The following is a 13083-nucleotide window of genomic DNA, read 5'->3' on the forward strand; positions in this document are numbered from 1 at the left end:
CCCGTAGCTCAGGCTCTGCCTGCGTGCCTGAAATCAGTGGCAGCGACAGCTTTAGCAATCAGACAAAGCGATGCCATAGTGTTAGGACATCCATTGACAGTACAAGTACCACATGCAGTAGAGGTTCTTGTGAATCGAACGCAAACACAACATTTGACTATAGCACGACTTACAGGTTATGAATTAACATTGTTTCAGCCACATATAGAAATCAGACGTTGTAACACATTGAATCCTGCCACACTTTTACCTGTAAATGGAACAGACCCACTAGCTCATGATTGTATTGAAGTTATTACAATATCGACGAAACCCAGACAAGACTTGACAGATGTCCCATTGTCAGATCCAGACCTGACGTTGTATGTAGATGGTTCATGTATGAGAACAAGTACAGGAGAGTTAGTGGCCGCTTACGCAGTCACAACAGACACTGAAATTATTGAAACCAAGTGTATAAATACCTTGTCCGCTCAAGCAGCAGAGCTCGTCGCTCTGACACAAGCCTGTATTCAAGCCACAAATAAAAGAGTCAACATATACACTGATTCACGTTATGCATTCGGAGTTGTACATGACTTCGGCGTGCTGTGGCGGGAGAGAGGTTATTTAACTTCTCACGGTGCCCACATTCAGCACGGACCCCTCATTCATGCCTTATTAGATGCAATACATCTACCCACTGCAATATCGATTATGAAATGCAAAGCTCATACGAAAGTTACTGATATCATTTCTCAAGGCAATGATCTAGCTGACAGAACAGCTAAACAGACTGCTCAAACTCAACCATCCGACATGACAAAGACAATAGTCCAGACACCAACACATTGCATGATGGTTAAGGATCCCGCTCTTGATGTAATTGACATACAGACACATGCTACTCCAGACGAAATAAGGAAATGGACTGAATTAGGAGGGATCCAAACGGATCAAGGATGGATGACGAAGGAAAAATCTGTGTGGTTCCTTCCTGATTCAATGGTCCAAGTCATTATTAACACTGTCCACAGTCCAGCGCATCTAGGAGAGAAAGCTATGCTAGACAGTATTCAGCACATTTGGTTCAACAAACATTTACGAGCAGCAGCGAAACAAAAAGTTCGTACCTGTATGATCTGTTGTCAGTTCAACCCAGGAAAAAGCATTCCCGTAGAGCAGGGTGGATTTCAGCCTCCTGATCACCCTTTTGAAATCCTCCAGATGGATTATATCCAGATGGAACGATGTCGAGGATTCAAATATGTTCTCGTAGTTGTCTGTGCCCTTTCCCGGTGGACAGAGGCATACCCGGTTTCAGATTACACTGCCCCGACTACTGCCAAACAGTTAGTTCGAGAATTCTTCCCACGATACGGTTTACCACGTGCTGTCTACTCAGATAACGGCCAGCCGTTCTCATCCGAACTAATGAAACACGTTTCACTTTTGTTAGGCTATCAGTGGAAATTCCACTGTGTCCGACATCCCGAGGCAGCAGGTCTCGTGGAAAGACATAATCAGACCCTGAAAATTAGATTGTCCAAAATATGCAGGGAGAAAGGTGTCGACTGGGTAGTAGCATTACCAGTTGCACTCTTTTACATGAGAATGGTAGCACACTCTCGAACAGGGCTATCCCCGTATGAGGTGATCTTTGGCAGACCACCAAATATGTGGGGGACGCCTATACCACGTAAAATAACTGATATTGACTGTAATATGCTGACAGATTATTTGGCTTCCTTGATGTCTGCACTACAATCTTGTCGTTCACAGGTAGCTGCAGCTTTTCCTGACAACACTGAGGTGAAACCCCATGACGTAATTCCGGGGGATCTCGTTTTAGTGAGGAACTTTGATCGAAAGACTCAGCTGGATCCTAGGTGGAGGTCGCCGCAATTGGTCTTGCTCACCACAAGGACAGCCGTGAAGATCGAAGGCAGAAAAGGCTGGGTACATTCAAGTCATATCAAGAAATTTTATGGACTACCATCAGATGTGAAAACCACACCTCGCGTGTCTTCACCCATTGACTCAAAACTTCCTTTGGTTGACTCAAGCAGTCACGAACATTATAAACTAAAACTCAGATCTAATCAGTCGGGAAATTTGATTGTTTAAGTCCTCTCCAAGGTGAAGCGGTTGAATTTGTCTCTGACATGTATCCCTTAGATCTGAATAGAGGAAAAACCCGAAAAATGTTGAAACGACATGTATACTGTGAATCACTGCGTAGTCATTGCACAGTGACGTTATTAATCTTGTTTTTCTTAAGTCTTTTAATAATTATTGCAAGTATATTGTTGCACATATATTATCCTATTTCTAGACATGTTTATAATATTACTGCTGAACATTCTTTTAGTGAATTACCTCCGCATGAATTGTCTTACAGATTTGCGCTGCGCAATAACACTTTTATTAGTATGTTACATCATTCCCATCAGGTTAGCAATGCTACAAATTGTTGGATATGTGGCCGACTCCCTCCCTATCAGAACTATAAAGGAATTCTACCTCTTTTTCCATACCCGTTCACTCACAACGGCTCCTGTGGAGCATGGTTTAGCTTAATTAATTCCTTAGATTCAAATTCTGCAGTTTATCAAGACAAATGGGTATGGGGAAATCTGAACTTAGTTTTACTTAAAGTCTGCCACCCCAACAAGGAGGGACTTCCCAAAAGAACAGGAACTGATCTAGAAAATGAAGTATATGGATTAGGTAACTTTACGCTTAATCTTATGATCCTAAATATCGAATCCGAAGCTACTCCAATTTTGCCCGCCATGCCAGTATTCCCAGTAAAAGGTGAATTATGTGTAAGAAAGAATGGTTCCATACATATGGGCCATAGTAGATGCACCACTGTAATAGAATTCAGTGATCAAGGCAAGTCGACATTTAGAGCTTCCCGCCATTCCTATTTTATATGTGGTCAGACGGCATATGTACGTTTGCCTCTAGACTGGGATGGTACCTGCTACATTGGATTCCTTTTGCCACCTGTTTTTCTAGCTCCTCCTGATTATCACAGAAATACTCATTTAGTACACAATAGAGAAAGGAGAGATCTCCCAATAGTCGATTACACTGAAACAGCATGGGAAAAATACACAGATTTCAATAAAGGTCTCTTTCCCTATATAGATACCGTTACTAATAGTAAGCTGATACGTAGATTAACTCGAACCCTTGAAGCAGTAGTGAACGAAACTATTTCCGCCTTAGGCAATTTAACAGAAGAGCAGTCTGCTATGCGGATTGTTGTGCTTCAAAATCGTCTTGTCCTTGACGTCATCCTGGCCGATAGGGGCGGAGCTTGTAGGGTCATCGGATCAAGCTGTTGCATTTTCATACCAGAAAATTCGCCATCTGTATATAAAGCTATAACTCGCCTTCATAAGATTGTGAGCCAGATACACCAGAATCCAGGCACTTGGACTTGGTCCGGGTGGTTTTGGAGCGTGTTATCAGCCTGGGGATGGAGAGTTCTATCCTTCCTAGGTATTGGCCTTCTCATACTATTCAGTTGCTGCTTATGCCTGCAATGTGGACCAGCGATTTGTGGTCTGTGTGCCACATCGTGTATTCCACATCAAGATTTTCGTTCAAGATCCCGGAAGAAGAAAGAAGAACAAATGATGCTATATGAACAGATCAATGGATTGATGAAGATTGATATCTCTTGACGGGCAAGTAGGGGACAAGGAGGGAATGTGGAAATATGGATTTTTCTGGTCAGTTATGTCCCCTATCTTGGACCCCAACGGTTCTATGTGCATGTTACAAGTACATGTATGTTCCCTCCAGTTCCAGTTATGAAGACGCAAATACATGTGCGTCCACCGTTAACATGTCCTCTTTCAGATCCGCCATGAATGGGCCGGATATTCCATTCCTAAGTACGAAAGGCCACCGCCTTTATATGGTTCACTTATGCCATTTTACAGTTCAGACGAGTAGGCCCTGATTCTGTCATCAAGCTTTTCTTGCTTTCTGTCTCTGAAGCTCCAGTCCGAGCCTGCATCTGTGACCATGAACTTTGTCTCATCCTCTGCGCAGCTCACGATGCCTGACATCAGCTTGCTGCCTGCCAAGAACTGTATTTCACCTTCGAAATTATCTGCTCCGCTCCCTGCCCAATGCATTCCTGTCTAGTAGTTTAAGTAAACATTCTGCCAGCTACCGAGCAAGGCCCGGCTTCTCTGTCTTTATACAAGTAATTCATAGCCCTATTACCATGGAAGACTTCTGCCCTCGCATCTAGTGTAGACACTTAGACGCTTGTACACGCACTAATAGTCAGTATAGTCAGTATAGAATAAGATTCTACTCCAAGAAGGCCTCTCTTTTGGGTAACATAGTTCTTTAAACATAGGATGTTAGATATGATTTGGGATTAGGTTGACTTGACCCTCCAGACATCTGTCGCCACATGTAGAGCTAAATGTCAAGTCCCCTTCACCCCCTAGCTGCACGTCAATCACACGTCATGCTGCTGCGCGCGCATCTCTGCCAAGTATTTCTGCTGACATTGCGAAATTCTTTCATGGAACCACCCCATTATGACATCATACCTGATGACGTTCCCTTGTTACGCCCAATCACGCCCATTTTTCATTACGCATGTACAATGTTATCTTCCTTATCAATTGTTACGCCTCTCGCATTTGCTTCACTGTAATGTCTATTGTATAAAAGTAATTAATTATCAATAATGTATGTACTTCACTTCCTGAGCCTCCGTGGTGATGGAACCTGGAGTCCACGATTTCGAAATCGTCCATTGGAATAAAGCCCGTTCCGAACCTCTAATACCACGGATTCTGCCTCTTATTTATTGAGCTATTCTTATTATGATCTGTATCAAATTAAGTCCCGGTAATTAAATTATTTACCACAACAGCATAGGTTGTGCTCTGTGCCATTGTCCCCTGGCACCATGTATATTGACGTGAAATGTAGTACAAGTGTCCACTGTACAGCCTGACCTGATTTCCCTTGTTCATAGTCACAGTGGCCAGTGCCTGTGTGTCTTGTTACAATCATCTGATGATGGCCATTTGTACATGATTCTTTGGACAGGCGCACCTTGGGAATTTGGCGTCAAATCTTGCATTTATGCAGCCCCTGTGTATTTCACCCAGACTAAGAGATGTAAGTGCTTCCTGTGTCTCAACAAATTGTCTCATGTAGGGGGTGGTTGGTGCGGGCAAAGCCTACATGTCAAAACCTGAAATCTCCTTGCTAGGTCTGGCCAGTGTGTGATGTTTGTCTGGACATACACTCAAGGTGCAGTGAGACAGTCATGTTGGGAATGTTTTCAGTATTACCTATGCAGCATGTGCCTCAAGTTCATGGATATGGTCCCTGCTCATTCCTATTTTCGGCAACGCTGTGTGGTGCAGATGCAGTGCTGGATTGTCCCCAGGGCCTGGCTCCTATGTCAAACTCCATTTCATGTCATTTGCAATTGTGTCATGCTCTCCATGGATTTTCAGTGGCATGGTGGGTCTACCAACTGTGTGTTGCATGCCCTACATCTGTACCTTGTTTTGTAGATGTTACTGATCTTTCTTTTCAGGCTATGCACTGTAACCTATGTCGATTGGACTCATGTGACATATGTATACAGGTGTGTGATTAATTGCTGTCTGTTCACCTTGCCCACAGCATCGTCGGGGGACACGGAGGGAGACATGAGCACAGACGGAGCGGAGGGACCGAGCACCAGTGCCAGCGTTGACATTGTGGCTGGCACATTGAGTGGTACTGAGGCGGAGGAGAGTGAGGCCGAGGACCTGTCCACTGGCACGACTGAATATGAAGCTGACGGGTCCGAGGATGATCTCTCCGAGTGGGCGGAGGCTGCACCACCAGCTGACAGCGGCACAACATCGCACCCCGCCCCCTCCATTGCCATCAGCCGCCTCCCACTTGCTCGTGTCCCTTCCCAGCGTGCCCGGTCACCACATGTCTCCTTCCTGCCAGGCACCGCCCCCCCTGCCCCTGTCTCCACTGCTGCCGCCAATGCCGAGTCTGTGGACATCCAGCGGCAGTTGCAGGTTGGTCAGGCTGCGATCCTTAATGTCCTCCATGGCCACAGCCAAGTGCTGCACAACATGGAGGCATACTTGGAGGGCATTTTTTCGTCGCAGGCTGACCAACGCCAGTTGCTGAGGTCCATAGACTCGACACTGACTGCAGCAGTGGGTCTCCTGCAGCGCTACGTCCCACCCACTACCCCTGCCCCATCCACACTTACCACTCCCATGCCTGTCCCACGTACACCCAGACGTCAGCATGCACCCACCACAACAGACACAGGCACCACACCAGCAGGGAAGGTCATACGCACACCTCCTGGCACGCACACACAGGGTGAAGTAGGCACACCCACTGGGTCGGGGGGCAAACGTAAGTCATGCAGCCAGAGTGGGAGTCCGCATTCCACCCAATCCACTCCCTCCAAATCCCCTCCCCTCAGCTCTCCTGGCCACATATCCAGCAAGGACTCCTTCATGGCCGCTCTGTCCCTGAGCCCCACTGTGACACCACCCCGCAAGCGGTCAAGGGAGTCCCCGGTCAGGGTGGTTGAGTCCCCCCCCCCTGTCCACACCCTCCCCCTGTGGCGCTGCGACCCATCCCTCCGCCCCCCCCTCCTTGGGGCCTGTGGTTCCTTCGGGTGCAGGGGAGCCGCTGGAGGACCTTGCAAAGGTGTGCAGCGCCATCCTGGCCTCCGCCTTTGGCCCTGACCCACCCCCTGTGGTGGAGTCCTCCATCGCTGCACCCACGACGCCTACCCTTCGCCCTCATGTCCCTGCGGTGCCTGGCCCTTCCCCCCCACATGATGCCCTCCCCGCTCTGGAAGACGATGGAGTCTGACTGTGCAGGCAAGCTAGGGGACACGCGTCCCACTGTGTCCCCCACCTGGATTGGAACTTTGGTTTGCCCTATGGGCATAGTACTTTTTGAACTGTGAAGGGAAAAACATATGTTTTGGATGCTGATCAAAGCAATTTATTTTTCCTTAGTACACTACTGTCTGTCTGGTATTGCTGTTGGTCGACCTGCCCCATTATTTTGGGTGGTGATTATGTGTTGGGTGTGTGGGAATTGTCGTCTTGTGCTGGTCATAGGGTGGATCCTGGTATCTGTGTGCCATCACGAGCTGTTGGTTACATAACTTTGTTCATGTAAGCAGTTACTGCATGGTGACATCGTCCCAAGGTGTGTTCCTTCCTCTGTGTAACCTGACTTCTTCCCTGCAGGGTCTTTCCAATATGTGGGGCTGAGCTGTGTCTACATTGGCTGGGTGTGTGATGGACTCGTTAGACTTGGCCCATGCATGCTGAGCGATGTCTCCACCTGCATCATTCGTGGCGTCCTTGGTGGTCACTGTACTTGTGTATGTAGACTGTTGCCATGACTTCATGTGTACATGTATTCTTTTAGGCGCTATGCATATGTATACTTACAGCCTCGCACACATGTGGTACATGTACTGCAGGATCTTTGTGCACCTGACTGACATTTGTGGGCATTGGATCTGTGGGTACTCCACCCTTTTCTTTGCAGGGGCACTGCTGGGAGTGTTAGGCACCCACCCCTCCTGTGTCTGGGCACTGCTGGGAGGACTCTGCACACACCCCTCCTGCGTCTGGGCACTGCTGGGAGGACTCTGCACCCACCCCTCCTGTGTCTGGGCATTGCTGGAAGTGATAGGCACCCACCCCTCCTGTGTCTGGGCACTGCTGGAAGTGATAGGCACCCACCCCTCCGGTGTCTGGGCACTGCTGGGAGGACTCTGCACACACCCCTCCTGTGTCTGGGCACTGCTGGGAGGACTCTGCACACACCCCTCCTATGTCTGGGCACTGCTGGGAGGACTCTGCACCCCCACCCTCCTGCGTCTGGGCACTGCTGGGAGGACTCTGCACCCACCCCTCCTGCGTCTGGGCACTGCTGGGAGGACTCTGCACCCACCCCTCCTGTCTCTGGGCACTGCTGGGAGGACTCTGCACACACCCCTCCTGCGTCTGGGCACTGCTGGGAGGACTCTGCACCCACCCCTCCTGTCTCTGGGCACTGCTGGGAGTGATAGGCACCCACCCCTCCTGTGTCTGGGCACTGCTGGGAGGACTCTGCACACACCCCTCCTGCGTCTGGGCACTGCTGGGAGGACTCTGCACCCACCCCTCCTGTGTCTGGGCACTGCTGGAAGTGATAGGCACCCACCCCTCCTGTGTCTGGGCACTGCTGGAAGTGATAGGCACGGATGTATGATGTTACAACGCATGCTTTTACAACGCATGCTGTTACAACGCAAGTCTTTACATCGACTTGCAGTAGATGGCGTGCTAACATTAAAAAAGGGTAATTTACTATTCTAACTCCAGTCCACGTTGCAGTAGGGAAGGTGTTTGGATAGTAAACTACACTATTTTTAATGTTAGCACGCCATCTAGTGCAAGTCGATGTAAAGACTTGCATTGTAATGGCATGCGTTGTCACAGCATTTGCGTTGTAACAGTTTCGTTGTAAAAGTTGCGTTGTAATGGTTGTTCACCGATAGACACCCACCCCTCCTGTGTCTGGGCACTGCTGGGAGGACTCTGCACCCACCCCTCCTGTCTCTGGGCACTGCTGGGAGTGATAGGCACACACCCCTCCTGTGTCTGGGCACTGCTGGGAGGACTCTGCACCCACCCCTCCTATTTCAGGATATGTACGCTTAGAACATACACGTGTGTGGGTTCGCTCCATGCATACGCGGGTGAGGGTACGGGTCGTACTTACACTGTTGGGGTGGGGGGTACGCTCCATACATACGCGCGTGAGGGTACGGGTCGTACTTACACTGTTGGGGTGGGGGGTACGCTCCATACGTACACGGGTGGGGGTACGGGTCGTACTTATACTGTTGGGGTGGGGGGTACGCTCCATGCATACGCGGGTGGGGTTACGGTCCGTACGTACACTGTTGGCATGGGGGGTACGCTCCATACGTACGCGGGTGAGGGTACGGGTCGCACTTACACTGTTGGGGTGGGGGGTACGCTCCATACGTACGCGGGTGAGGGTACGGGTCATACTTACACTGTTGGGGTGGGGGGTACGCTCCATACGTACGCGGGTGGGGGTACGGGTCGTACTTACACTGTTGGGGTGGGGGGTACGCTCCATGCATACGCGGGTGGGGTTACGGTCTGTACGTACACTGTTGGCATGGGGGGTACGCTCCATACGTATGCGGGTGAGGGTACGGGTCGTACTTACACTGTTGGGGAGGGGGGTGCGCTCCATACGTACACGGGTGAGGGTACGGGTCGTACTTACACTGTTGGGGTGGGGGTACGCTCCATACGTACGCGGGTGAGGGTACGGGTCGTACTTACACTGTTGGGGTGGAGGTACGCTCCATACGTACGCGGGTGAGGGTACGGGTCGTACTTACACTGTTGGGGTGGGGGTACGCTCCATACGTACGCGGGTGAGGGAACGGGTCGTACTTACACTGTTGGGGTTGGGGGTACGCTCCATGCATACGGGGGTGGGGGTACGGTCCGTACATATCCGTACCCACGCTGTGGAATGCTTGTGCGGGCCGTACCCAGGCCTTTGCCACGTGGGTACAGCCGTCCCGCCATTGTTGGGATGACGTAGGTGTGGGCGGGGTACGACTCGTACCCACGCTCTTAAGGCGTGGGTACGGGACGTACCTGTATTGTTGTGTTGCCGGTTCGCGTCGTCCAGCACTTCCGTTGTGGCGGTCGCTGGCTTTGCTGGACACGCCCCCACCCTCTCGTAGTGACCAGGGCCTGAGGGTCAGGTATGTCCAGGGCATGTGTGCTGTGTGACTTTGGTGGGGGTTTTGTGGCCTGCCCCTGGTCCTGCCACCCCCCCCTTTCCCCCCTCCCTTTGTTGTTCTGACCTTCTGCGGCGTCTGCGTCCGAACCTGTAGAGGAGGTCGACTGCTATGAGGGCCGGGATGACACGTAGGTTCGGGTCCATGTCTGTCTGTCGCGTACAGGTACTCCTTGTTCGCGTCGTCCTGATTTCCCGGCAGTTTTTGGCAGCCGGAAAATATTCACCGTGCGGGATGACGTCGGTGCGAATCGTGATTCCTGGTTCGTGAATGGCAGGCTGCGTGCATCCCGACGTCACGTCGGCGCTTTCCCGGATCGCATTTGTACGTTTATTTTCGTCGGTCGGGGTTTTGTACGATGCGTACGGAAATGGGGTTTCCGTGCGAATCGTAATTCCATGTTTGTATATTTTGACGACCGGGTACGCGTCGGACGGAGAATATGCTCCATCCGACGGTTCGTACACGGTTTTTACCGGATCGTGATCGGCACCCAAGTGTATTTGTCCTAGTGAAAGTCTGAAAAAGTTACTAAGTCACAATGTTTCCCAGTTTGAAAACATGAAACCCGCATTGACATGTCCAATTTTACCAATATACTTAAAAATGTTGCATGGTGACATTTAACAGTTAGGAATATTAGCATCTGCACAACCCAAAACAACTTTGGAAAATAATGAATAAGTAATTAATTCAATTCAAGCACTGTTATCAGACTCAATTATTCATAATGCAGCAGTATAATAAAAGTTTATATAGACCTAGCTTTTTAAACAGTAAAATGTAATTTAATTTCCTAGAGCCCAAAATTAAATAAAAAGTTGACCTGAGCCATCAGGGCAATGCAATCCTAAACCTCGTTTAATTTAAATACAAAAGTACATATCATACAAATACCTTATAACATTCATTGTTATCTTTATACCACAATAAAAAAAACAATAAAAACATACCCACCACACAGACTTTATACATAAATTGCATATCTATAAAAATATTATGGCTTCCGTCCGTGTCTTTAAAACATATTTAATAAGAACAGTTTTAGAAAAACTGCCACCTCATTGCAATATAATTTAACCAGCCCATTAAACCATGTACAATGGAACAGAGCACCTTTAGCCCAAATACGTAGTTACAGTCTTCATCCAAGAGGGCTTTCCCTCAATCTTGCTATGCATAAACTGTATATAGCCCTACTTGAAATCTCAATAACATCCGTTGCTTCGAAAGGTTTGGAAACTCCGAGAGATAACAACAATCCTGCCGTAAGTTTCTGAAAAACAGGGACAAGCTCTTAGAAGTAACATGCCTTAAATGTGTTGCCCTAGATTCAAAAACACTTCTTTACTTTAGTTACTTTTTTGTTAGAAATAAAAGTATGTCACTTTTGAAGTTATCTATGTTAAAATAGTAAGCCAACCCCTGAAGATACTCCTTACACATCTTGCCCAATGTAAACCAATTTGGGAAATTTCATGTACACAGAGACTTGACATTTTGATTTTAGAACAAGTTAACAGTTTGTGCCAGAAACATATGCTTAAATTTAATGCTACATTATTCCAAGAGCACAACTTAGATTCTACACTAACTGCTTCAACCAAGGTACATGGAGGAAGACCCAATAGATTTGTGAGCCATTTACCCTCTACTTTCTCCCAGCCCTACACCGAACTCAACTCTAGAATCCCTGCCCCAACAAACACTTTTGGGGGACTATTGCTTTATACACCTGTAAGCACTGGCTCTATAGAAGGGCCACTGAAGTCTCTTTTGAATTCCTACCCACAGCTGTTAGAGCTCTGGTTTTAAGGGTGTCAAGATGCATTTTCTATTGTCATTTTTTCAATTGCACAACTAAGCATTTATAGGACGAGGCTTCTTATACTGCTATTTCCCCTGTCAACCACGTAAAGGGGTTACATGTTCAATATTACCAAGACTCCCATTTTCTCTATATTAATTGTTACATCATTTACCGCGCAGTATTTATTGAATGCATTTAATTTTCTTTGGAACCTCACTTGTGCTACGTCTAAAATGAAGAGGTCATCAGAATATAATAAACAAGGTATATGCCTCCCCCACTCTTGGTGAGAATGAGTGTGTGTTCATTAAGATCACAGGCAAATCAGAGACGTACAGTGCAAACACAGTAGGGGCTAGCAAGCATTCTTGAGGTAAACCATTTTCTATTTGAATTTTAGCTCCACCGTTTTTATCTAGCTCTACCTTGGTCCAGTTACCTTAACTTAATTCAGCACAGCTAGAAGGCTTCTAGATATGTTCATTCCACTTAATGTTTTCTATATAATCACACGGTTAACCAGGCCAAAGGCTGAGCAGAAATCAGAAAAGCAACAAAATAAGTTTCTTCATATTTCCATTGCATTCTGGCCCATCTTCCAAAGGCTGAAGCAATGGACAATTGTGGAGTACTCCTCTTTAAAACCAACTTGCTCAACCAGTACTAAAGCATTATTTTCTATCCGGTCCTTCAAGTATTGAAATATAGGTTTTGCGTATATTTATGCCCATACGTCAATGGAACTAATTTGGCAATAGCTTTTGAGGTCTAATGGATACATTTTCTCAAGAATTGGCATGATGATCGCACCTTTCCAACTTATAGGAAAGTGTCCAGAATTCTTGAAAGCTATATTTGATTGTATGATGATTGAAGGCAGTTATCTGGCCCTCTGCCCTCAATAGATTGAGTAAGGGTATTATCTTTTTTATCTAATTTTTATCAAATATGTTGGCAAATCTTCATCTTAGCTATACCACTTCTGTATGTGATCTCATTTTTATTATAATATATCACAGACAAGTATTTAACCAAGAATTCTTCAGAACCATACAGCAGGGGGCACTACAATCTTTGTCCCTTTCTGGACAAGTTTCCAAAATTGTTTTGTTTCCTTTGAGACAAGCACCTTTAGCATCTCATCCCAATTCAATTTAAAATACAGAATCTTGTTTCTAATGATTTAAGCAATGTATAAGCAAAGTAGGTCGCACACTGCTCGTCATACCAGCAAATAGCCCCATAGAACTCTGGATAATGTAGTAGCAACGGTGAGTACGCCTATGCCACGAGTATGTCACTATAATGCCATCCCTGGACACGTGTTTCGAGGTAATTGCCTCTCGTCAGCAGGGAGCAGGTAGGTGTGTGGGGTGCCAAGTAGACTGCCAAAATATTAAAGGTAAAATACCTCTTA

Source organism: Triturus cristatus, chromosome 6, assembly GCF_964204655.1.
Source record: "Triturus cristatus chromosome 6, aTriCri1.1, whole genome shotgun sequence".
Lineage (NCBI taxonomy): Eukaryota > Metazoa > Chordata > Amphibia > Caudata > Salamandridae > Triturus > Triturus cristatus.